At 43.9% G+C, this 25634-nt stretch overlaps 1 protein-coding gene across 3 annotated transcripts in view; it reads left to right on the plus strand.

Annotated features, from left to right (window-relative positions):
• Positions 1 to 25634, plus strand: part of ELF1 (E74 like ETS transcription factor 1) — a 242524-nt gene that overhangs the window by 3925 nt on the left and 212965 nt on the right. The window contains exon 1 of one of the 3 annotated variants that reach the window (XM_033950620.1): positions 23924 to 24060. The exons of 1 other annotated variant lie outside the window; for it this stretch is intronic. The gene's annotated coding sequence lies outside the window, so the exon portion shown is untranslated. Of the gene's footprint in view, positions 1 to 23923; positions 24061 to 25634 lie in introns of those variants that run through there. One more of the 3 variants, XM_033950623.1, reaches the window with a different exon arrangement.

Below are 25634 nucleotides of genomic sequence, written 5' to 3' on the forward strand. Positions count from 1 at the left end.
CCCGACGTCAATTCTAACGTCGGGGAGGAAGTTCCGGGCCAGCCAATCGCTGCCTGGCTGGACCGGAACTTCCTCTCCGATGTTAGAATTGATGTCGGGTGGCGAGAATTGGTTGGCCCCGCGCTGGGGAAGATATGCAGGGAGAGCTAAGACCTCGGCGCTGGCCTGTTCCCCGATTGTGGTGGTGGCGACCTGTTCCCCAATGGTGGTGGCTCGGGGGAGGGCAGGGAGAAATAAAGAAAGAAAGGGGGGATAGGGAGACAGAAAGAAAGAAGGAAGACGGGACACAGACAGAAAGGGGCATGGAGAGAGAAAGAAAGAAAGGGCATGGAGAAAGAAAAAAAGGGGGCACAGAGAGAGAGAGTAAGACAGACATATAGAAAGAAAGGGGGCATGGAGAGAGAGAGAAAGAAAGAAGGGGGCAGGGTGAAAGAAATAAAAAGTTGGGGGAGGGAAGGAGACAGATGCCAGACCAGGGGAAAGGAAGGAAGGAGGGAGGGAGGGAGAGAAAGGAAAGAGATATCAGACCATAGAAATAGGGATGGAAGAAGAGAGAGATAGAAGGGAAGGTAAGACATGGAAATGTAGATTTTGAAAAGAAAGCAGAAAAATTGAATATTAAGTTAATACCAAAGATGGATGCAAGGCAGAAAGTGAAGACGGAGAGAAAAACAGTCAAAGGACAAGAAGGCCCTGGAAACATAGTTAAAAGCACAGAAAAATAAAGTCACCAGCCAACAAAGGTAGGGAAAATGATTTTATTTTCAATATAGTGATTGAAATGTGTCAGCTTTGAGAAAGGAAAGATATTAAACTTTAAATGTGAGGGCTGCAGAAAAAATAGGGTACTTGGAGGGCCGCAGAAAAAATAGTTAATGACAATTTTGCATAAGGTAAAACTCTTTATAGTTTATAAATCTTTCCTTTAACTGTTAAAGGAAAGATTTATAAACTATAAAGAGTTTTACTTCATGCAAAGTTGTCATTTCTTTAATAAGACATTAACTATTTTTTCAGCAGCCCTCCAAGTACCTACAAATCCAAAACGTGGCCCCACTAAGGGTTTGAGTTTGAGACCACTTCTATACAGCATTTCAGTACATTCAGAGGGTGATTATGAGATGTACAGTGGGGCACAAAAGGTTCATCCATTTTAGTGCATGATAAACTGCTACGGTGTTCACCAAACCGTGTTCTAAAAGGTCTGGACGTTTGATCCATGGACACATTTTGATATATACCACATATAGTGTATCACAAGATTTAATGTGTCTCAATTTGTATTCCCTCTTTGTGATAGGATGAATAAATTTTCCTTGCTGTTCTCATATGTTTTGCATTTACTACATTAAATGTGTCTACCTTCAATCATTTGCTCATCTCTTGTAATCGCTGGACATAATTGTTCCTTTAAATTCTGCATACGACTACAGGCTATTCTAACTAGAGAATGACACGGTGACGAAATTCATCACCGTTCCCGTCCCCGCGGATAACCGTGGGAAATAAACCCATGTCATTTTCTAGTGTCTATTTCATCCTCTGTCCTTCTACACCAGCATTATTCAAAGCAAAGCTTGCGGGTCAGTGGTTGTGGCCATTCATACTCTGATTCTTCCCTCTTTCCTTAAAGAATGACATGAAGATGATTTCCCGCGGTTATCCGCGGGGATGGGAACGGTGATGAATTTTGTCACCGTGTCATTCTCTAATTCTAACCTCTTGTTCTTTAAAGACAGGATGTACCGTATTTTCACGTATATAACGCGCGCGTTATACGCTTTTTTACCTACCGCGCATAACCCTCGCGCGTTATATGCGTGAGCGCGGTATACAAAAGTTTTAAAACATAGTTCCCACCTCGCCCGACGCCCGATTCACCCCACCAGCAGGACCGCTCGCACCCCCACCCCGAACGACCGCTCGCACGCGCTCCCACCCGCACCCGCATCCACGATCGGAGCAAGAGGGAGCCCAAGCCCTCTTGCCCGGCCGACTCCCCGACGTCCGATACATCCCCCCCCCCGGCAGGACCACTCGCACCCCCACCCCGAAGGACCGCCGACTTCCCGACAATATCGGGCCAGAAGGGAGCCCAAACCCTCCTGGCCACGGCGACCCCCTAACCCCACCCCGCACTACATTACGGGCAGGAGGGATCCCAGGCCCTCCTGCCCTCGACGCAAACCCCCCTCCCCCCCAACGACCGCCCCCCCCAAGAACCTCCGACCGCCCCCCAGCCGACCCGCGATCCCCCTGGCGACCCCCACGACCCCCCCACCCCCCTTCTCCGTACCTTTGGTAGTTGGCCGGACAGACGGGAGCCAAACCCGCCTGTCCGGCAGGCAGCCAACGAAGGAATGAGGCCGGATTGGCCCATCCATCCTAAAGCTCCGCCTACTGGTGGGGCCTAAGGCGCGTGGGCCAATCAGAATAGGCCCTGGAGCCTTATGTCCCACCTGGGGGCGCGGCCTGAGGCACATGGGCCCAACCCAACCATGTGCCTCAGGCCGTGCCCCCAGGTGGGACCTAAGGCTCCAGGGCCTATTCTGATTGGCCCACGCGCCTTAGGCCCCACCAGTAGGCGGAGCTTTAGGACGGATGGGCCAATCCGGCCTCATTCCTTCGTTGGCTGCCTGCCGGACAGGCGGGTTTGGCTCCCGTCTGTCCGGCCAACTACCAAAGGTACGGGGAAGGGGGGTGGGGGGGTCGTGGGGGTCGCCAGGGGGGTCGCGGGTCGGCTGGGGGGGCGGTCGGAGGTTCTTGGGGGGGGCGGTCGTTGGGGGGAGGGGGGTTTGCGTCGAGGGCAGGAGGGCCTGGAATCCCTCCTGCCCGTAATGTAGTGCGGGGTGGGGTTAGGGGGTCGCCGTGGCCAGGAGGATTTGGGCTCCCTCCTGGCCCGATATTGTTGGGGAGTCGGCGGTCCTTCGGGGGGAGGGATGTATCGGACGTCGGGGGGGGGCATCAGGCTTTCAGGATGGGGACAGACCTTCAAGGGGGGACAGTGCACGGAAGTCAGGGGGGGTGAACGGAGAGTCGGGACAGTGCACGGAAAGTCAGGGCGGGCGAAAGGAGCGTCGGGCAGCATGCGCGGTATACCCGTGAGCGCGGTATACCAAAGTTTTTGTACATATCATCGTGATTTCTGCGCGCTATACCCGTGTGCGCGTTTTATACGGGTGCGCGTTATTTGCGTGAAAATACGGTAATTGTAGACTAATGCTTGCGTATAACAGGCTACTCGCTCAGCTCCCATGCCATATCTTAAAACGCATGTGGGTATTTTTGTGGTTTCCTCAACTGGTCTTTTGGTGAAAAGCAACTCTCTTTTGCATATATCTAGCTCTCTTATACGAGTCATTCACCACTTCACTTGGCTATCCTCAGGCAAGCAACTTACAACTAAATTCCTTAGCTTGTTGTGTATATTCTTCTAAAGCAGAGCAATTCCGTGGGTACCTTAGGAACTGCGAAAACGGTAGACTCTTCTTAAGTGACAAAGGGTGACAGCTTTGAAAATGTAGGAAAGTATTTCTATTAGTAGGTTTGTGGAACACTCAAGTCTCAAATCCATCATTGGTCTTCTTAACTATTAAGTCTAGAAAAGAAATCTCTTTTGAATGCATAGACATGCTGAACTGTATCTTCGGGGGTGGCTAAGGGTGCCACGATGGCCCCATTCATTGCAAACCTTTTTATGAAGGCATATGAAGAGCGATGGATTTATGAAGGTGAATTTTTAAACAATATCAAACTGTGGGTCCATTATATCGATGATGTCTTTTTACTGTGGAAAGAATCTGAAGAAGAGCTGGTTGATTTTGTCAGTTGGTTGAATCAGAGGCACCAGAAGATACAGTTCAACATGTCTATGCATTCAAATGAGATTTATTTTCTAAACTTAATAGTTAAGAAGACCAATGATAGATTTGAGAATCGAGTGTTCTACAAACCAGGGAAGGCTTCTTCAGATTTCAGAGTGGATGACTCTTATGGCGAATGCCAGCTTGTCGGGTTGGGGTGCTCACTGCAGGAGCCGCTCCAATCAGGGACAGTGGACTCCTCATGAGAAACGTTGGTCGACCAATCATTGGGAGCTCCGGGCTACTCGTTCTCCAGCCCCTTCTGGAAGGAAAAAGGAGGGCGAGTATTGTCTGACAACACCAGGCGGTAGCATACGTAAATCGTCATGGAGGCAAAAGAAATGCTCCCTTGGGCCAGGAGGCTTGTCTGCTGCTTCGCTAGGCAGAAGCACATCTTTTGTCTCTCAGCAGCCCATGTGGCCGGAGTTAACAATGTTCAGGTAGACTTCTCAGCTGACAGCTCCTGGGCATGGGAGAATGGTTCCTCTCGCAGAAGGCATTCCGTTTGATCGTGCAGCACTGGGGTTGGCCCCAGATGGACTTGATGTCTTCAGCAGAGAACTTGAAGCCCAGGCATTTTTTCAGTTGACGAACAGTGTGGAAACCTAGGGCTGGAGGCCTTGGTTTAGCCCTTGCTGGCTTATGAACTCCTGTATGTGTTACCTCCATGGCCTCTGGTCATCCGCTGTTTAGCAACGCATCTCTGCATGGTGCTTCTAGTAGCTCTGGTCTGGTCTTGTCGCCTATAGTATGCAGATTTTGTCAGTCTTCAGCAGGACGAGAAACTCTAACTCCCTCTTGTGCTAGATACTACATCAAAAATATGGTATGAATAGTGTTTTAATTACCGTAGCTGTAATTCTCATCTTTCCCTCAAAAATAATCAAACGTCCCACTTAGGTAAAACAGATATTTCTAGAACATATCAGAATGTAATACATTTTATATATAAAAGTAGCTTCCTCTTGCAGTCAAAAGGAGTTCAGCAAAGTTTTACAGTTTTTAATTACAAATGTAAATGCAGCCAGTATTGTATTGTTTTATAATGTGATCCTATCTATAGTTAAAGCTGAATATATAAGTGGTCTAAGTCGGCTTGATTTGGTCAAATTTGGAATTTTAAATGTATAAAACCACAGACCAAAATTGTTACTTTTATCAAGCTGTGTTGCCAATCCACCCATAGGAATAGAATGGGCAGCTCTGCTTGATAAAGGCCCTGATTCACTAAAGTCAGCGATTGTTGTTAAACCTGTTTTCACAGGTTTAGTGATGTCGCTGCTACCCACCTGATTCTCTAAAAGGGCCACCGTGTGTTTTTCCCCATTGTCCGATCCGATCCAACCCATGCAAATTAGTAAAATCCTGCACAATAGCCAAGCGATTGATTTACTAACATTTGCTTGGCTATTTTGAATCGGGTTTAGGTTGCGACCCAGTTCCCGAGACGGTATGAAGAAGATCCGAGTATTCTGGAGAGAATTGTCACTGGCAATGAGACATGGGTGCATAACTATGACCAGGAGAGTTAAAGGCAAAGCATGGAGTGGAGACATCCATCTTTTCCAGCGAAGAACAAATTCAAACATCAGCCCTCCTCCAAAAATCATGTTAACCTTCTTTTGAGATATGAAGGGGCCTATTCTGGCGCATTTACAAGCACAAGGGCAAAAACTGAACAGTGAAAACTACTGTCCATTGCTGCAAAATGAATTTAAACCTGCAATTTGCAGAAAAAAAGAGGAATTCTGTCCAAAACAGCCTTGCTGCACCATGACAATGCACGTCCTAGTACAAAAGCAGTAACAGAAGACATAGTGCAACCGCTTGGGTTCGAATGTCTTCCACATTCTCCTTACAGCTTGAGTCTGGCGCTTAGCGATGATCACATCTTCGGTCCACTGAAGGAGATGCTGCAAGGTCACAGATTCACCTCTGATGATGAAGTAAAGGAAGTGGGGCTCACCTGGCTTCAGGAGCAGCTGAAAAATTTCTTTGCAGGAATGCAGAAGCTAGTTGAATGATACAACAAATGTGCCGCCTTACATGGGGACTATGTGGAAAGTTGCTCACAGTTACATTTTATCAGCTTTGAAAGAAGTATTTTGACTTTACTTTTTTATTTACCCTGTGTATATGTGTACACAGTATATATAATGTGTGTGTGTGTGTTGTGCTTTTCCTCTGGAGGAGGGAGTAAGTTAGAATAGATTGGCTCCAAAATATTCTGTTAGTTTGGAAAGAATAAATGAACCCAAATAGGAGAATGTAACCTTTAAATGGAATCTTTTGACAGTGACAAAAGAATATGTTTTATATTTCAAGCACAGGTACCACTTTAGCAAAACAAGTTTTGCTGTGTTGATTTGCCACAAGGTGGCAGTGTATGTAGCAAACTACTGTACATGGTTCAGCCATTTGATGTCACAGTATATAGCAGTTGTCTTCACTTTTAAGTTGGACTATTTCGAGTACAGAAAAGCTGAAGGAGAGCTGACAGATATCTTCCTACTTGGGGCCATGACACCAATCAAAGTTTCTGGTCTTCCATCACCACCAGAACACCTGGCCTCAGTCATACATGCAGAAAATAGAAAAAAAAACCCAATATTTTCAAATACAGACCCAAAAAGTGGAGGAGATGAGAGCATCCCAAAGAGAGGAAAGACCAAAGTTTGAAATCCCCCAAATTACTGGATCCGTGACCACTAGCAGGCGTAAGGTAGTGGTAGTTAGCAATTCCCTTCTGAGGGGTACAGAAGCATCCATCTGCAGACCAAGCATGATGTCACAAGAGATATGTTGTCTGTCCAGTGCCAAAATCCAAGATGTTATGGAGAGCTTGCTGAGACTCATCAAGTCTGATGACTATTATCTGATGCTGCTCATCCACATTGGCACTAACAATACTACCAGATACCCCTGCAAATAATTGTCTTTTAGCTGACAGACCTTGCGCAGGAGCCACTCCTTAGTGAGATAATCCGCACAGCATACCACTATATCATTTGGAAATTCCTCTTGTAGCTGCCTTAGGCCCTGATAAGCCTTCAAAAAGATAATATCACCAATATCATCCTTCATAATCTCTATACAGATGACAAATCTCTTTAATCACTGAGCCAAAGTCCTTATAAGCAACCAGTTCCAGGATTCCCTTAAATTGGAGATTGCATCTCTGAGATCTTTTTTTCCAGATCCTCAACCTGATTGTGCAGTACCCGCAAGTCCATTTTGATCTCTTTCAACTCTCCAGAAAGTGAATTTATTTGCTCTTCCGCTTGATCTGCGCAAGTGCAGAATTTGGCAGTGTCAGTTTTCATGTCAACAAGCATAGATTGTACCTCCTTACACCTCCCCAAGGTGGCTTCCTTAATTTCTTGGAACCAGCGCAGGATTTCACTCTTAGAAATCTGTTGTTTGGGGACCTTGGGGAACACAGGATCCTCATCCTCTGACATTGTCTGATTGACCAACATTTTTTTTTTTGGCCTTACATACAGCTGCCAGCTCATCTGCTCCCCTGTCTCTGCACCAAACTTACATTTTTCCAGTTTCTTTCGCTTGGACATCTTGTTGACTGATCTACTACCAGATGGTAAGCAAATCTATGACAGCAATGCTAGAAATGCATATTGTACTGCTAGGGCCCAACAGAGCTAATGCTTCACGCTGCCTTCACACTGCCATCACGCTGCCATCACTTCCTCCCCTCTTTTCAAATTCTTTTTCCATTTTTTAATTAATGCTTTGCATTTAACTTGACAGGTTTATGTTGCTCTTTTCCTCATTTGAGTCCTCTTTCCAGAAATTGCCTTTATGCTGAATACTTAGATCGAAAGTAAACTCCACTAGAGATGAGGTAATTCTACTGTAAATCAGTATTAGGGGAAAAAAAATCCCTAATTTTTTTTCTAGTTTAAGAGGGAAAGGGATTGGGACTTGTATACCGTCTTTTTGTAATTTTACAACCAAAGCGGTTTACATACAGGTACTTAAAGCGTTTCCCTATCTGTCTCGATGGGCTCTAAATTTATACTGTGTATATATATATATATATATATATATATATATATATATTCATATCTATCTATATATACATGAATATAAACCTATCAAAGTATAAACCAAGAAAAAATGTTAATCTGAATATAAACTGGCTGGGGGGGGGGTATATTCAAGTGTGTTCCCTTCTCCCCTCTCCTGTGGTGTCTTGAATTCTCCCTGTCCCCTTCCTCCCTAGTGTGCAACATTTTTGCCCTTACCTTACACTCTTCCTCCCTCCTCTCTCTTTTTACCTCCCCCGCAATGGTGACTGGAATTTCTTTCTCAATGGCGGTGACTGGCATGTCTTTATCATATCTCTCCTGACACGACAAAGAAAGCTGCACACTAGACATGTACAGGCCCTTAAGCATCTGTGCATGCTCAACGGCTACTGGCTTATACCCTCGTTGAGCATCTTAGAGAAGGCAGGAACTGGCAGGTGTTGAGCATGCACAGATGCTCAAGGTCCTGCATATGCTCAGCACATGGCTTTTTCAGCGTCAGCTAGAGGAATTAGAAAAAAGACAGGCCAGCCAGTCACTGCTGAGTGGAGAGAGAAATTCCAGACACGGCGGAAGGGGAGGAAAGAGGTGAAAAAAGACATGCTGGTCTCTGCGGGGTGGAGGAAGGGAGAAAGACTCAAATATAAACTGAGATCCCAATTTTGGGGCCTTTTTTTCTTTTTTTTTTAGACCAAAAATCACTGTTCATATTTGAATATATACAGTATAAGTGAAGGAGGGTTTTTTTTTAGTACACCAAGTCACTTCCAAAAACTTGAGAGCTTAATTTATGAACTGACCCTTAACTGTGGCTCCTCATAACGGTTTTTATCACTCATATATCCCCTTCTCGTATTAGTAAATAAGAAGTGATATATGCAAATGAACATATTTAAAAATGAGTTTCAGAGTTTCTGGGGAATAATATATTAGCACAATCAGGAGTGTTGCCAGAGGGAGGAAGAAGAGGAAAGATATGTTTAAAGTATAGCTTCTCAATCAAAATTTTGAATTACAATTTTTTTTGTAGTCTTGAAGCCACCCTCCCTTAGAGCATTCATCCTCCTCTTGAAGTCTCCCCTATCAGCCTCCTGGGAGGTCTTCACGAGGGGAGCTTTTCTAAGGGGCCTTCAGGTGTGGGGAGGGAGGAACCTTCTGGTGTGGATGTTTGTTTGTTTATTGGTATTTAAGGAATAACCTTTCCTCAGGGGGATAGCAAGGCGAAGTACATACAAATTAATTTAAATATACTATGATAAACAAGAGAGAACAGTGGGCTGCATATGTTTGCCCCCCCCCCCAGTTGGGAGTTATTGAAAACAGCTAAATTCTTTCATTCAGAATAAGTATTTGAATTTTGGGATACATTGCAAAATATTACAAATTTGGATTGAAATGAATTAAAATTTAGTGATTTTATGGAGGGTTTTTTTATGCCAATGATTGAAAAGTGAGTACTATAAAGTTTGTAGTGCTTACAACTTTAAGACTATTTCTTTCATTTTTAATTTCACTTTACTACTTTCTTGTAAATGTTCAGTTGAAGATAAGATTCCTTGCGCTACATTTTTTTTTTTTATTGTAGATTGTGTTTCTATTGAGATTATAAATTGATCAGTAAAGGGGGAGGATATGCCATGGATTTCTTAGAACAGGGGTGTCAAAGTCCCTCCTCGAGGGCCGCAATCCAGTCGGGTTTTCAGGATTTCCCCAATGAATATGCATGAAATCTATTTACATGCACTGCTTTCATTGTATGCTAATAGATCTCATGCATATTCATTGGGGAAATCCTAAAAACCCGACTGGATTGCAGCCCTCGAGGAGGGACTTTGACACCCCTGTCTTAGAAGGAAGCTTAAAATTTTTGTTCAGACTTTATAACTTTCACCTATCAGATATTGGCATTGACTTGTTTGATAATGAGATTCAGGAGGCCTTAAAGCAGGTTGTGGGGATCTGACCGCTTAATATTGAACTACATTTTATTTGTGGTGATGACCTGAGCCAGTTGGAGAGAGGAAACACAGATGATATGTACTGGAAACCCACAAAGATGTGGTCGTGTTAGTGCTGTGCAGGTGTTATCAGTGGGTTGACAGTATATGGAATGGAGGATATTTCCAAGCACTGTGTACCCCCTTGGGAACAAAGGGGAGAAGGGTTGATTGAGTAGAGCATTTGGCAAACAGAAGTCCCAGAGGAGCAAAGGCTTGGTTGTGTTGGGCTCAAGTGGCTGGCTATATCGCACGCTGCAGGGAGGGAAGGACCCAAAACAGCTAAGGTTAAAATAGTATAAATAACACTGTCATGATTTTTTAATTTGATATATGAAAAATTGAATGGAGTGGTATGATGGGGCAGAATGAGGGGGTTGGGAGGCCTAATTTGTTGAAGGTTGAACTCCTGTGGCTTTGATAACCTTGCTGTATCATCATGTTGAATACTGCCTCGTCAGTAAATGGTAACATATTTTCTTTGTAGCCTTTTAACTACTTACGTTTTATCTTTGACTTGCTGTTCTCTTTTAGTGTGAATTCTGAATAAAAGTTATTGTTAGAGATCAGCTTTTTTTATTTTTTATAGTCCTCTCCTTCACTAATCCCATCATCCTATTCAATTCTCCCTATTCTCTTTTGATCGTCTTCTTTAATATACACTATGGAGTAAATTCTCTATTACTGCGTTTAACTTAGGCGTGCTTTGGACGTCCGATGTAAGTGAATAATTACGGAGTTAAGGGTCTTAATTAATGTTAATTGGGAAATAAACGACACATAGACGTCCCTAAGAGGTAGTTGACGGACTGACGTCTACAGAAAGCATAGTCCCATCTCCAGCTCTGGACGTGGGCGTTCCGTGGGCGTTCCGTGGGCGTGCCAAATGGGGATGCTAGATAGGTGCTACCTGAGCGAACGCCTGCGTCTAAATATCGTGTATTATGTAGACGTAAGAAACCCTGGTCTAACTTGGATTTCAATGCCGTTTCAACTTTCGTAATTGCGGCTCTTTGTTAGACGCGAGGCAGACGTTCGCTGTGTTTTTCATCAATAATTCCAATAGTGAGTTTGAATAGGTAATTTTCATCTTTTCTCTGTCCTAATAAATATAATGTCAATGGGACACATTATATTGCATGGATAACAAACCACATTTCTGCCCGAACAATAATATAATTTACACATGGCTTTTACAACCCCCTTTTTTTTCTCAACAAACAGCACTGCTTTCTTTTGAAAGCAAAGAAAAATCAGCACACATTATCAGCACTTAAAAAGAGAATAAACAGATACACACTTAACATTCAGCTTCCCTTATTGCAAAATGGAGGTCTTCAGTTGCACAAAACTGACCTCATTGTGACCTCATCAATCTGCACCTTCAAAGTAGTATGCCACAATTAAAAGATGTGCTGGGTGTAGAACTCACAACCTCTGGATGTTAGGAGCACAGGCTGGCTCCTAACACATAGAGCTACAGCTGCTTCTACTTAGGTCCATCTCACCAACCTTTCATATCATACTTGACTGAGCTGTCTATGCTCATTAGCTATCATATCAGGATGAACTCAAATAAGTTTAAGCAAAGGAATGCCTAAAGATTTGGAAGGTTTTCAAGTAGAAAACAAATATTAAATATGTATTAAAGAATTGCAGCACAAATGACGCTGATCGGTAAGGGCAAAAAAACACCACTTTTCCGGGTATGACGCCTAAACGGAACAGATTACTTACAGTCATATATCCATTAGTACAGTGCTTAGAATGAAGATTAGCGTGTGAGAAAAATGGAGCTCCACCTCACATGCATTCAAGCACACTTGGGAATATGGGTTTGGGGCTCAGTGAAAGCAGCGCTTTTAACCATTGAGCTACCACTCTTTTGTCTCAGCCTACTATGACATTATAGCTAAACTCCTTTTCCCTTAGCACTTCACTAAGATATGATATGACAAGGGAGCCAGAGACATTGGAGCAAAAGTTGCTGTAGCTCAGTGAGGAAAGGCACTCTCTACCAATCTTCCGGGCTTTGAGGGTTCAAATCCCAGCCTGTATTTTACTTGTGGCATATCTACCTTCCAGGTGCACTTTGATGATGCTTTCCACTTCTTATAGGAGTTGAATATAACATTACTGTACAACTTTGCTGTGTAGCAGAAAAATAAACTTTTCCCTCTTCCATGCTAAGAATTTGAGTTCAACTCATCTTATATTTCTCCTTTTAAACATGGCATACTTTGTTAGTTTTTATCATGGTAAAGTATACATTTCTGAAATGGTGAAGAAACAATAATATACAACTGCAGTGTTTTGTCTCTTAGCAGAATTAACGGCCTATAAGAAGCGGTATAAGCAAATCCAAACTGCTATAAGCACAAGAAAGCATTTCTAGCTCAACACGGTAATGCTCCTGTTCCGAGCTCTGACCTCTGAAACTCCCCGGTTCGACTCCCACCTTTGCTCATTTTAATAAGGTCCTAGTTTTTTCCTATTAGCTCTTATAACAGGGTCTACATGGTAAGGTGCCATTTGTAAGGTGCCATTTGTAAGGTGCACATTTCCCTTTCCAGGCAAACCTATTTTCAACTTACCATGGCTCGGACATCCTAAGCATTGATGAGAGGAAACCTTTCCTCTGACAGCAAGATGACATTTGTGGATCGCCTGGTTAATGTGCTCTCATCAATGCCATTTTAGGAGAAATAACTGCGTATGAAGAACGGGTGATTCTATGACGTCACAACGCAAAAAAACGCGATGATGTTTTTGTGCCGCTTGGGCGTGCTTGCAGCGGCTGCTCCGCACTACATCAACACTGTTGATTACATCCTAAACCACGCCGATATCGCTGTTATACAAAAAAGTATAGCAGAACGCTTAGAAGCTTACCATGTAAACCTAATGAAACTTCACCTCCCCCAAACACAATGACAAGTTATAAATTAAATAAATGAAGATTGGGAAGTGAGGTTCACATATTTTAGCTTAGCTATGCATGTTAGGGTGGGTGAAAAAAAAATTAATATTATGTCTTTGGTAACCTTAGTCAGGACTTGAACCCCTGCCCTTTGGAAGATACATGCAGTGCTTTTAAGCACTTGAACTATGTTGGGGATTTGGGAATGGGAGTCTCCAGAAATGACTTTAGGTACAAGCTTAGAAGCTTACCATGTAAACCTAATGAAACTTCACCTCCCCCAAACACAATGACAAGTTATAAATTAAATAAATGAAGATTGGGAAGTGAGGTTCACATATTTTAGCTTAGCTATGCATGTTTGGGTGGGTGGAAAATAAAAAGAATATTATGTCTTTGGTAACCTTAATCAGGACTTGAACCCCTGACCTTTGGAAGATACATGCAGTGCTTTTAAGCACTGAGCTATGTTGGGGACTTGGGAATGGGAGTCTCCAGAAATGGCTTTAGGTACAAGCTTTGACAAGGGGTAATCATTGCAAGTATCTACAGGTGTATTTGATCTGAGAACACCCAATGAACGTCCAAAACGATTTCAAAATTCTAACGGCTTCTATGATGTCAGATGCTACTTTATGGTTAGGGTTAGGGCTACAGTTAAGTAGCTCGGTAGCTCAGTGAGTAAACGTGCTGTACCAATCATCCATAGGTTGTGAGTTCAACTCCCGGCTTGTCTTTTACTTGATTATAACTTTTACTTGATTATGCTGCAGGAGTGTGTTGTTGGGATGTTGCAGGGGTGTCTAGGATGACAGAGAATAGTCACTTGCATTTTCAACAATGCATTTGAATTTCTTAAGATGAAACCTTAGTGAGCCGGGGGAGGAAGGTCACCGCAGCCTCGCGCCTCAGATGAAAAGGTTAATTTTTTAGGGACTGTGTAAGCTGATCTGGGACAGTCTTCAGCGACTCGGAGCCCTCCTCCCGGCTGGGCAGAAGGAGGAGGCTTTGGCGGTGGTGGTTTTGGTGGTGAGTGAGGGCGGGAGGGGGGAGTCGCCTGGCTGCTGCATCTGCACTCCTGCTGGCCACAGACCTACTGATCACAGAGCAGAGATCACAGAAGCACACAGGTATGTGCGCATGCGCGGCTAGAGTTTTGTTATATAGGATATACACCTATCGCATCTCATTTTCATCACAAACACATTAGCGAGACTATACACAATACATTACAAAGTTGAGCTTGGGTTTGATAAAATAAACAGCATAATTTTGACTCTGTATTACATTTATTGAACCATACTTAAGAATATGGGTGTTGCATCTGTGACAATGGTGCTTTACACCATTGAGCTACCAGTCTTTTGCCTCAACTGACTGTGATATGATAGCTAAGTAGAGTATACTTTAGCACATCACTAAGGTATGCTATGACAGGGGAACCAGAGACACAGGTGTAGGTCAGTGAGTAAAAGCACTATATCGATCATCTGTAGGTTGTGAGTTCAACTCCCGGCTTGTCTTTTACTTGTGGCATATCTACCTTCCAGGTGCACCTTGATGATGTGCTGCTTGCTACTTCCTCTTCCTGTGAACTAGAAGCCACATTCAGGTCTAATCTGTGTTTTGATTCTGTTTCTAAGTTGGGCCAGTGTAAGTTATGGGATTTACCTTTGTTCTGAAGAATGAGCTGATTGTTGCAATGTTTTAAGACCAGGAGAGTGTTCTTTCGAGCAAGATATCACTTCTAAATTATCCTCTCTGAAATAATGTCTCTGGGAAATCGAGAGAAAGCTTATTGGATGACTTAGGGTGCCTTTCCTGCCAGTCTTTGTGGAACTTAAACGAAGTTTATATGGTGTTCAAAGTCCTATCCTTTCCACTTCTAATAGGAGGTGAGTATGACATTTCTGTACAGCTTTCTGTGTAGCATACATCTACCGGTTCCCACCTTCCATACTGATAATGTAAGTTCAACACCCACTCGGTACGTTTCATCTTCTAGTTCTCCTTTGAAACATAACATATTTTTTTTTCCCTTGTATTAATGGTAAACTGTACAATTCTGATATCCTAGAGGAAAAAGATACAACACAGCAGTGTTCTCTGTCTGCCATTCCCTACCTCACTGATATTGCTAGATCAACTAATATATAGTTTACAAAATGGTATACTGTGTTTTAGTTATCCTTTTCATCATCCTATACTTACAATGCTGAATGAGTGATAATAAAGAGTATAAATAAAGTATAATTAAAAAAAACCCCAAAAAAACCCAAAACCGTACCCACGTCTATCACGGGTCCATTGGAGACGTCTTAATGACGTTTCAGAAACCTGCGTCTATTTTGCGCGAAGAGGTTGTAGGGACGTCTACCGCACGCCTAAGTACCGTTTGATTGACACTTGCGTTTCCCGGACGTCTAAAGCACGCCTATGTTAGACGTACTAATAGAGAATTTACCCCTATATGTAAAGTAGGCTTTATTCCCTGCCCTTATTGGTTGGTTAATATTTATTTAATCATTTGTATATTAGGATTTATTTCCCCCCCCCTCTTTTTGAAGAAAGTCACTCAAGGTAGTATGTATAGCAAGGACAATTATGACATAGACAATAGACAATTTCATCAGATAAATATTAAAATAGCAGTCCATATTGTAGCATAGTATACTGCTTACAATATTGGAAATGTCCAGTTAGCTTTTTTGTAATCCGCCTTGAACTGCAAGGTATAGGCGGAATAGAAGTCCCTAATGTAATGTAATGTAATACAATGCCCAATAAACATCTTAAAAGACAGCATAGGGTGTAAGCTGAAATGGAATATATAGATAAGACAGAGTAACGGGTGCTTGAATATTATCTCAACTAGGGAAGGAGTGGACCAGCAAGTCATGCCACAGGATGCACAGCCAGTGCCAGTCCCCAGTGCATGTATAACACACTAGTTGCTCCTTCCTCAGAGACCTCCTCTGGTCTTTTGTCTGCACTTCATACCTCTCTTTCTCCTCCTAGTTTTGCCTGTCTGCCATCTTGTGTGTGTACATCTATATTTTCTGAATGCTATCCCTGTTCATCTGTTTCTCTCCTAGTACTAGTACTGTATTATTTATCACTAGCTGATCACCCGATGTTGCCCGGATATTTATTTATCCCAATCTTCTGGTATCGATAGACTTGTATTCAGTGATTACGCCTGGTAAAACTGGAAGTATTTGATTGTTTGTTTCGTGGTCATCTTCATTTTTAGCAGCAAGAATGGCCCTCTGTATGGGGCTGAACTTGGACTTAAACGCCATTGGCAGTGTCAGTATTAATCTCAGGGAGGCTGAAAACTATTGGTTTTATACATTAATAGCTGTTGTTTTTGATTTATTTTGACATGTTACCCCCTTCCCACAAGAATGTCCCTCTCTATGGGGCTGAACTTGGACTTAAACGTCATCAGGAGTGTCAGTATTCATCTCAACAAGCCTGAAAACTATGGGTTAGACACTAATAAATGTCGGTTTCGATAATTTTTATGTCACCCCCTTCTCACACCCACAGTATTTTTTCCCAGATAGTAAGTCATATGTATATCAAGTTTGGTTGAAATCTGTCCATGCGTTTCAGAGTTATGCTAGAACATACATACATACACACACACACACACACACAGATACATCTGATTCTATAGATAGATAGATTTCAGTAGTGCTACTAGATATATGCAGTGCTGTACACATATGTGCATTACTTTATCCAAGTGTGTTCTTTACCAATATTTTAAAATTAAAGTATGTGCTACTTCCAAATTGAAAAATTATCCATAGGTATTTATGCTTATGTAAAATCTGTTCTCAGTAAAACCTCTGATTAGCACAGATAAAGTTGTCTGTACAGGCTGTATGTGTGTAACTTATGTCCACATTCGACGTGGAATTTGATTAAAAGCTATTTTTGTGGGTAAAAATTCTTTGGAAAATTACCCTCGCTGTGCTAACATAAGGGTGCCTAGCAGAATGGGAAGGAGCTCTTCTGGGACTCCACAGAAGGACAGACAAGAAAAGTGTCTTTTAAATCTGATATGACCAGCAGCCCCTTAATTGTCTCTCCCCATCAGTGATTGGTAGCTTTGTGAAAGTTTTGTTGTACATGTGCTGAATCTAACTTCCAAGTGATCAGCCTTAAATCTATTTATTTTGTAGCAGTCAGTTTTATGAATTGTTTTAACACTGGCTAGAATGGATCATGATTTCAGTTTTGTGCAGTTGCAGATGTCTGGAGCCTTTGGAGATCTCACGGCTGCCAAGTTGGTTGTTGATGGAAGGCCTTTGTGAATGTTATCACTTAAAGTATATTACTTTTTAGCTGTCCCTCGCCCCCTGAGTTATCAGCTCTGGTACTGCAACAAGATCTGATGAAATGCTCTGTCCTATGCGTGTCCTGAAAGATCTCTAGAAACTGTCTACATTGTGTGAAGCATCAAAGAAGAGACTTTTTTTCCTATTTTTGAGTAGGAATGGAAAACAGATTGCAAAGGTTCTATCCAGATTCTCCTGTCTATTTAAGAAGTTTAGGAAAGTGTCAGTATCAAAATGGAAAATTTGTAAAGAGTAAATATTAAAAATGTCAAAATTTGCCCACATGTTATTAAATTCCCTCTTTAATTACTTATAACCCTCTTTATATTGGTTTATTTAAAAGACATTTGATGATTATGAATTGTAGAAAATCCTTCAGAAACTAATGTTATTACCTACATTCAACACAGTATTCAGGTGCCTCTTTTAAATAAAAATTTTTGATGTTTTGTTTCAGATTCTGGTGGTATTTCAAATATTTTCTTTTGGGCCTCCTGCAGTTCATTTATTTATTGTGGTGTGTGAAATCCAGAAGGATATATAAAAGACGCTATTTATTTAGAAAGCAACAAGGATAAATGTGGAAACAGATTTATAGGACAGTTCTAAGAATCCCTAACACTATTTCAGATACAGATACCTAAAATAATAAAATTAACAGGAATCAGATGATTTTAACATGCATTTTCTACTGAACCTATTACCTCTTAACTTCATCCTACGCCCTCTCATTCTGGAGCTTCCTTTCAAATGAAAGATACGTGCCTCCTGCGTATTTATGCCACATAGGTATTTAAACGTCTCCCAATTGTAGTGACAGTAGACTCAACAATTTATTTAAAAAATGTTACTCACCAGCAGTGGACTTAATTCCTCAGATCTCACATTCAATAGAAAAGGTGAAGAAAAAGCCTCAATTAATATGTCACGTAGCAATCATTGATGATTTTTAAGTTAGCATTGTTTTTGTCATCGGCAAAAAACTCACACCAAAAAGAATGTAGGGATCTTGAGAAGTAAAAAACCCCTACATTCTTTTTGGTGTGAGATTTTTGCCGATGACAAAAACATCATTTTTCCTACCTTAGCTGTCTGGTGATTTCATGAGTCTCTGGTTGTGTTTCCTTCTGTCTGTATATCCTTTCTTTCATTTCTTTCTTTCTGCACTCGGGCCCAAGAATTGTCCCTTTCTATTCCCTCCCTCTTTCCTTCCCATGTCTTTAGTGCCCCCGGTGCCTCCTTCCCATGTCTTTAGTGCCCCCGGTGCCTCCTTCCCATGTCTTTAGTGCCCCCAGTGCCTCCTTCCCATGTCTTTAGTGCCCCTTCCTGTCTTTAATACCCCCAGTGCCTCCTTCCCATATCTTTAGTGCCCCCAGTGCCTCCTTCCCATGTCTTTAGTGCCCCTTCCTGTCTTTAGTACCCCCATTGCCTCCTTCCCTTGTCTTTAGTGCCCCCAGTGCCTCCTTCCCATGTCCTTAGTGCCCCTTCCTGTCTTTAGTGCCCCCAGTGCCTCCTTCATATCTCTTTAGTGCCCACAGTGCCTCCTTCCTATGTCCCTCTCGCTGCCTTCCACACAGAACAGTGTGCTACATAATTCACTCCTGACAAAAACACCTGGGGATATGCACTCTCCTCTATGGATGGAGTCTGGTGGAGCAACTTATGGCAGGTACACACCACAAAGGAAGATGATCCGTTGGTGGATGCTCTTTTCCAATCTTTCCAGAGGTTTGCTTTTCAAATGCCCCCTCATCAGAAGGTCCTCACGACAGACTCTTCGACCTACGCTTGGGGCGTTCATCTCTATGGTCTTCGTACTCAAGGCCTCTGGACCAGTACGGATCGTCAGTGTCATATCAATCAGTTGGAACTCAGAGCGATCCTCAAAGCTCTCCAGGCTTTTCAACACCTGCTTCACGACACAGTAGTCTTCGTTCGAACGGACAACCAAGTCGCCATGTATTATGTCAACAAACAGGGAGGGACGGGATCTGCCTTCCTTTGCCAAGAAGCTCTGAAGGTTTGGGACTGGGCAATCTGCCACAACACCTTCCTCAAAGCTGTCTACATCCAAGGGGCGAAAAATTGCTTGGCAGACAACTTGAGTCGTCTTCTGCAACCTCACGAATGGACTCTCCATTCCTCGCCTCTTCATCACATTTTTTTACAGTGGGAAACGCCTCAGATAGACCTCTTTGCAGCTCCCCACAACTACAAACTGCCACAGTTCTGCTCCAGGATATACTCTCCTCATCGCCTTGAGGCAGATGTTTTTTTTTCTGGAATGGACGAATCTCTTCCTCTATGCATTCCCTCCATTCCCTCTCATTCTCAAGACTCTGGTCAAGTTGAAGAACGATCATGCCACCATGATTCTGATTGCTCCTCGGTGGCCGAAACAACCTTGGTGCTCCCTTCTACTTCAACTCAGCAGCAGGGAGCCATACCTTCTACCAGTTTTTCCTTCTCTGCTTACATAGAGTCAGGGATCTCTGCTTCATCCCAACCTGCAGTCTCTACACCTGACAGCTTGGTACCTCTCAACATGACTCCTCTTCAGTTTTCTCAGCCTTTTAGAGGCTTCTAGGAAACCTACCACTAGACAATGCTATCACCAAAAATGGACTAGATTTTCTACATGGTGTTTTTCTCATGATAAGGAGCCTTATCTTCTGTTTTGGATTACCTTTTGCACTTATCCACTTATCCACTTCTGGCCTCAAGTCTACATCGATCCGAGTCCATCTCGGTGCAATTGCAGCTTTCCATCAGCCTATTGAAGGGAAACCCCTCTCTGCTCATCCAGTGGTTTCCAGATTCAAGAAAGGACTTTTCAATGTCAAACCTCCTCTCAAACCGCCTCCTGTGGTTTGGGACCTTAGGCCCTGATTTTCTAAAAGTGCGTCCCGATTTTAGGCAGCTGTAGGCGTCCTACAGCTGTCTAATCAGCCAATCGGGATGCACGTTTTTAAAAAAAAAAAAATGCTCCCCAGGCAGGCCGCCTATATTGAAGGCGAGGCCCGCAAGACACCTAGGCCCTGATTCTGTATAGGACGCCCGGGAGAGGCGTCCTATTCAGAATCGGCCTAAACTAAACCCCGATTCTGTAACCGGCGTCCATGTTACAGACGCGGGTTAAAGAATCGGGTTAGATTAGACACGGCCCGCTACACTTATCGCGGCAAGGGATCTCTCTGCCGCTATAAGTATAGCGGGCCGTGGCCCCCTGACCGATCGCTGGCAGGAGGGTGCCCAAACCCTCCTGCCCGAAGACGCACCCCTCTCCCCGACACTACCGACCGCCCCCCCGACACTACCGACCGCCCCCCCCGACATTACCGATCTCTCCCCCCCCCCCCCCGACAATATCGATCGATGGCAGGAGGGTGCCCAATCCCTCCTGCCCGAAGACGCACCCCCCCCCCCCCGGCGCTAACAACCCCCACTCCACCAAACCTGTTCTTACAGATGGGTCTTGCACGTCGAGCAAGCAGGCACGCCTCGTCGAAATGAGGCGGGCCCGCCCCTTCCCGGCCCATCCCGCCGAAGCCTAAGGTCTGATTGGCCCAGGCTCTAGAAGCCTGGACCAATCAGGCCTTAGGAATAGCGGGTCCGCCCATCCCTACTAAGTCTAAGGTCTGATTGGCCAATCAGGCCTTAGATTAAGTGGGGATGGGCGGACCCGCTATGCCTAAGGCCTGATTGGTCCAGGCTTCTAGAGCCTGGGCCAATCAGGCCTTAGGCTTCGGCGGGATGGGCCGGGAAAGGGCGGGCCCGCCTCATTTCGACGAGGCGTGCCTGCTTGCTCGACGTGCAAGACCCATCTGTAAGAACAGGTTTGGTGGAGTGGGGGTTGTTAGCGCCGGGGGGGGGATGCGTCTTCGGGCAGGAGGGATTGGGCACCCTCCTGCCAGCGACCGATATTGTCGGGGGGGGGATCGGTAGTGTCGGGGAGGGGGGTGCGTCTTCGGGCAGGAGGGTTTGGGCACCCTCCTGCCAGTGATCGGTCAGGGGCCACGGTCCGCTATACTTATAGCGGCAGAGAGATCCCTTGCCGCGATAAGTATAGCGGCCGTGTCTACTTACAATGTAGACCAGCATTTTGCTGGCCTACATTATTAAGCTTCTCATCTACTAGGGAGACGCGTAGGGCCGCCTAGGTTCAGCCTAAGGCCCGCCTAAGGCCCTTAGGCATCTTGCGGGTCTCCCTAGGCTCCCGGAGGCGCCTTCAGGCCTACCTGGGGAGCATTTTTTTTTTAAAAACGTGCATCCCGATTGGCTGATTAGACAGCTGTAGGACGTCTACAGCTGCCTAAAATCAGGACGCACTTTTAGAGAATCAGGGCCTTAATGTTGTTCTTGCTTAATTGATGAAGCCTCCATTTGAACCAATGTCTACGGCTCATCTAAAGTATTTTACTTGGAAAGTGGTGTTTCTCATTGCCCTCACTTCTGCTCGAAGATTTAGTGAGCTGCAAGCTTTAGTTGCTGATCCACCTTTCACTATGTTCCATCATGACAAGGTGGTTCTCCGTACTCATCCTAAATTCCTCCCTAAAGTGGTATCATAATTTCATCTCAATCAATCCATTGTTCTTCCAGTGTTCTTTCCAAAGCCTCATTCTCATCCTGGAGATTCAGCTCTTCATACTCTGGACTGTAAACGTGCTTTGGCCTTCTATTTGGAACGCACCAAACCACACAGAACTGCTCCTCAACTTTTTATCTCCTTCGATCCAAACAAGTTGGGACATCCGATCTCTAAGCGTACCATCTCCAACTGGATGGCTGCTTGTATCTCATTCTGCTATGCCAGGTTGGATTACCCCTACACAGTAGAGTCACAGCCCATAAAATAAGAGCAATGGCAGCTTCAGTAGCTTTCCTCGGATCTACACCTATTGAGGAAATTTGCAAGGCTGCTACTTGGTCCTCGCTTCATATTTTCACTTCTCACTATTATCTGGATGCTTTCTCCAGACGGGATGGCCAGTTTGGCCAGACAGTATTATAAAATTTATTCTCCTAAATTCCAACACTCCCACCATCCCATTCTGGTTAGCTTGGAGGTCACCCATATGTAAGAATAGGCTGCCTGCTTGTCTTGGGATAAAGCACAGTTATTTACCGTAACAGGTGTTATCCAGGGACAGCAGGCAGCTATTCTCACAACCCACCCATCTCCCCTGGTTGGCTTCTCTGCTAGCTATATGAACTGAGGAGACACACCCTATGCTGGGCGGGAAGGCACTCACGCATGCGCGGTGTGGTCGACTTGAAACTTCTAGTTTCTACAAGCAAGTCTGCTTGCGAGGCTTCCGCATCCAGGCTCTGTCGTTGATGTCACCCATATGTGAGAATAGCTGCCCGCTGTCCCTGGATAACACCTGTTACGGTAAGTAACTGTGCTTACTGGGTCAGACCAATGGTCCATCAAGCTCAGTAGCCCATTCTCACGGTGGCTAATCCAGGTCACAAGTACCTGGCCAGAACACAAATAGTAGCAACATTCCATGCTACCGATCCAGGGCAAGAAGTGGCTTTCCCCATGTCTGTCTCAATAACAGACTGTGGACTTTTCCTCCAGGAACTTGTCCAAACCTTTTTTAAAACCAGCCTTGTTAACCGCTCTTACCACATTCCCTGGCAATTCGTTTCAGAGCTTAACTATTCTCCAAGTGAAAAAAAAATTTCCTCCTATTGGTTTTAAAAGTATTTCCCTGTAATTCCGAGTGTCCCCTAGTCTTTGTAATTTCTGGTGCAGTAAAAAAATCGATCCACTTATACCTGTTTACACCACTCAGGATTTTTTAGACTTCAATTATATCTCCCCTCAGCTGTCTTTTTTCCAGGATGAAGTCCTAACCTCTTTAGTCTTTCCTCATACGAGAGGAATTCCATCCTCTTTATCATCTTGGTCTCTCTTCTTTGAACAAAGAACAAAGTAGTTTTAGGTTAGTGTAATTGGCAGGATAAATCAAGTAATTTTTGCCAGGCATTTCTCTGAATTCTGCAATTAGAAAAATATTGTTCAAACATTTTGATATTCTGCCTTTATATTGGTATTCAACACTATTGCACTTACCATTTGGAAGGGACCCAGTCACAGTAGTTTCACTATGGAAAGCTGGTCACAGCTAAGTGAGTTCAATAAATTAAAAAGTTAACACTTACAGCTTGTTCGGTGACCCTTTTTTGTATTTGGATGGTCTAGTACAGGGATCTCAAAGTCCCTCCTCGAGGGCCGCAATCCAGTCGGGTTTTCAGGATTTCCCCAATGAACATGCATTGAAAGCAGTGCATGCACATAGATCTCATGCATATTCATTGGGGAAATCCTGAAAATCCGACTGGATTGCGGCCCTCAAGGAGGGACTTTGAGACCCCTGGTCTAGTATATTTCCTTATTTAGTATTCAAGAAATGAACCCTGGTTCATTTAGTTTGCATCGGTAAAAGACACCTTACAATCTTTTGTTACTTTGAACTGAAAGATTGAAGTGCTCTTATGCTTGTTTTGTATTTACATTAGCTGCAGAGAATATATGGCCTTTGCTCTTAGTGACTAAGGTGGGGCTGGGTATTTTGGCGTAGCCTGTGAGCTGTCTTCTTGTCCTCATGCCTGTTGCTGTGTGTGCTTTCCTTTTTTTTCCTCTTACCTGCTGATTTGCATTTTTGACCTAGCAGAGTAATTGGGCCCACAGCAACATGGGCGTGCCTCCCTTAGAAACACTTGGTTTCATGTATGACTCATAAACCGAAGCACAGACACCACCACTTCCCCAATCTACTGGAGCCATCTTAACTGCAGAAAAAATTAACAGCTTTTCTTTCACAAGTTTGCTGTTTGGGATTGTGGAGAGGCTGAGTAAAAAGAATTAAGGTAACACATTTTTCTGTGGTCTGGAGCTATGTTTAAGTGCGATACAGTATCATTTAAGAATTCTCTCTGTATATGCTGTTTACCTCTTTTGAATGTAGAGACCCTGTCACATGCTTCACTGCACTTAACTGCCAGGGGAAAAAAGAAAATGACTGGTGTTAGGTTATTTTTTTTCTTCCTTCTGTTAAATGAACTTTCTTTAAAGTCTTAAGTCAGCTAAAAGACATTCAAGAATCTATTTTGTATTCTAGTACAGTGCTACTTTTTTTTGCAGGGGAAAATATTGACGGCCATGTATGTGGTTCACCTTGAAACGCTTTCGCTGCAGTGTTTGAAACAACCTTAAACTGGTACTAGCAATATATGTTTTTTAGTAATGCTGAGTGGGCTTTTGAGGGCAGGGGTGACCATGTAGCTTGAACATCTATTTCTAGCTTCTCACTTTGGTGTAATCTGTAGTTTGAACTTGGTCACAGCTACAATAATGGTAAACATACAAGTAATCCATGCTAAGATTGTCCCAAGAAGAGGGAGGTGTATAAAATCATGAATCAGCTAAGCATGGAACCAAATAGCATGGGGAGGTTTGAAGAAACTTCTCTCATTTATGAGCTGCTATGAGCTGATGGCATAGCTGTTTAGAATGAAATTGTGTTTTTACTTTATCGCAAGTACTGGTGAATTTGGCTAGTCTCTAGTCACTGAACAGTTCAAAAAAGCTTTTTGTTAGGTTTTTCCCAGATTCCAGAGGGCCCTTGTTGGTGCTTTTTATGTCTGTTTGGGAGCGTTGTACTTCGACCTTATCCTATACACTAACATGAGCTCAGTATCCAGCTCTTTATAACTGGAATTCATGTAAACCTTTCTGAGCTCCCCTGGGAGAACTGTATAGAAAACGAAATAAATAAAGCACCAAATAAAGAACCTTGCTTTGGTGTTCTTTATTATACTGTATAAAATATGTGTTTGCTACTATAGAATGTAGAAAAGCCTGTTTCTGTATGTAATGTAGAAACAAACCAGTGTAAGGAAACAGTTTTTAGACAGAGAGGCCCAGATTCTCAAAAAGTGCGTCCCGATTTTAGGCAGCTGTAGGCGTCTTACAGCTGTCTAATCAGCCAATCGGGATGCACGTTTAAAAAAAAAAAATGCTCCCCAGGCAGGCCTGAAGGCACCTCCGGGAGCCTAGGGAGACCCGCAAGACGCCTAAGCTCGCCTAAGGGCCTTAGGCGAACCTAGGTGGCCCTACGCGTCTCCCTAGTAGAGGAAGAAACCTTAAAAATGTAGGCCAGCCAAATGCTGGTCTACATTGTAAGTAGACGCAGCTGCTATACTTATCGCGGCAAGGGATCTCTCTGCCGCTATAAGTATAGCGGGCCGCGGCCTGTCCGATCGGATCCCCCCCCCCCCCCGACATTACCGATCTCCCTCCCACCCCGACACTACCGATGCTGGCAGGAGAGTGCCCAATCCCTCCTGCCCGAAGACAGCGCACCCCCCTCCTGCCCGAAGACGGCGCACCCCCCCCTCCTGCCCGAAGACTGCACACCACCCCCCGGCGCTAACAACCCCCA

This window comes from Geotrypetes seraphini, chromosome 6 (genome assembly GCF_902459505.1).
Source record: "Geotrypetes seraphini chromosome 6, aGeoSer1.1, whole genome shotgun sequence".
Taxonomy (NCBI): Eukaryota; Metazoa; Chordata; class Amphibia; order Gymnophiona; family Dermophiidae; genus Geotrypetes; species Geotrypetes seraphini.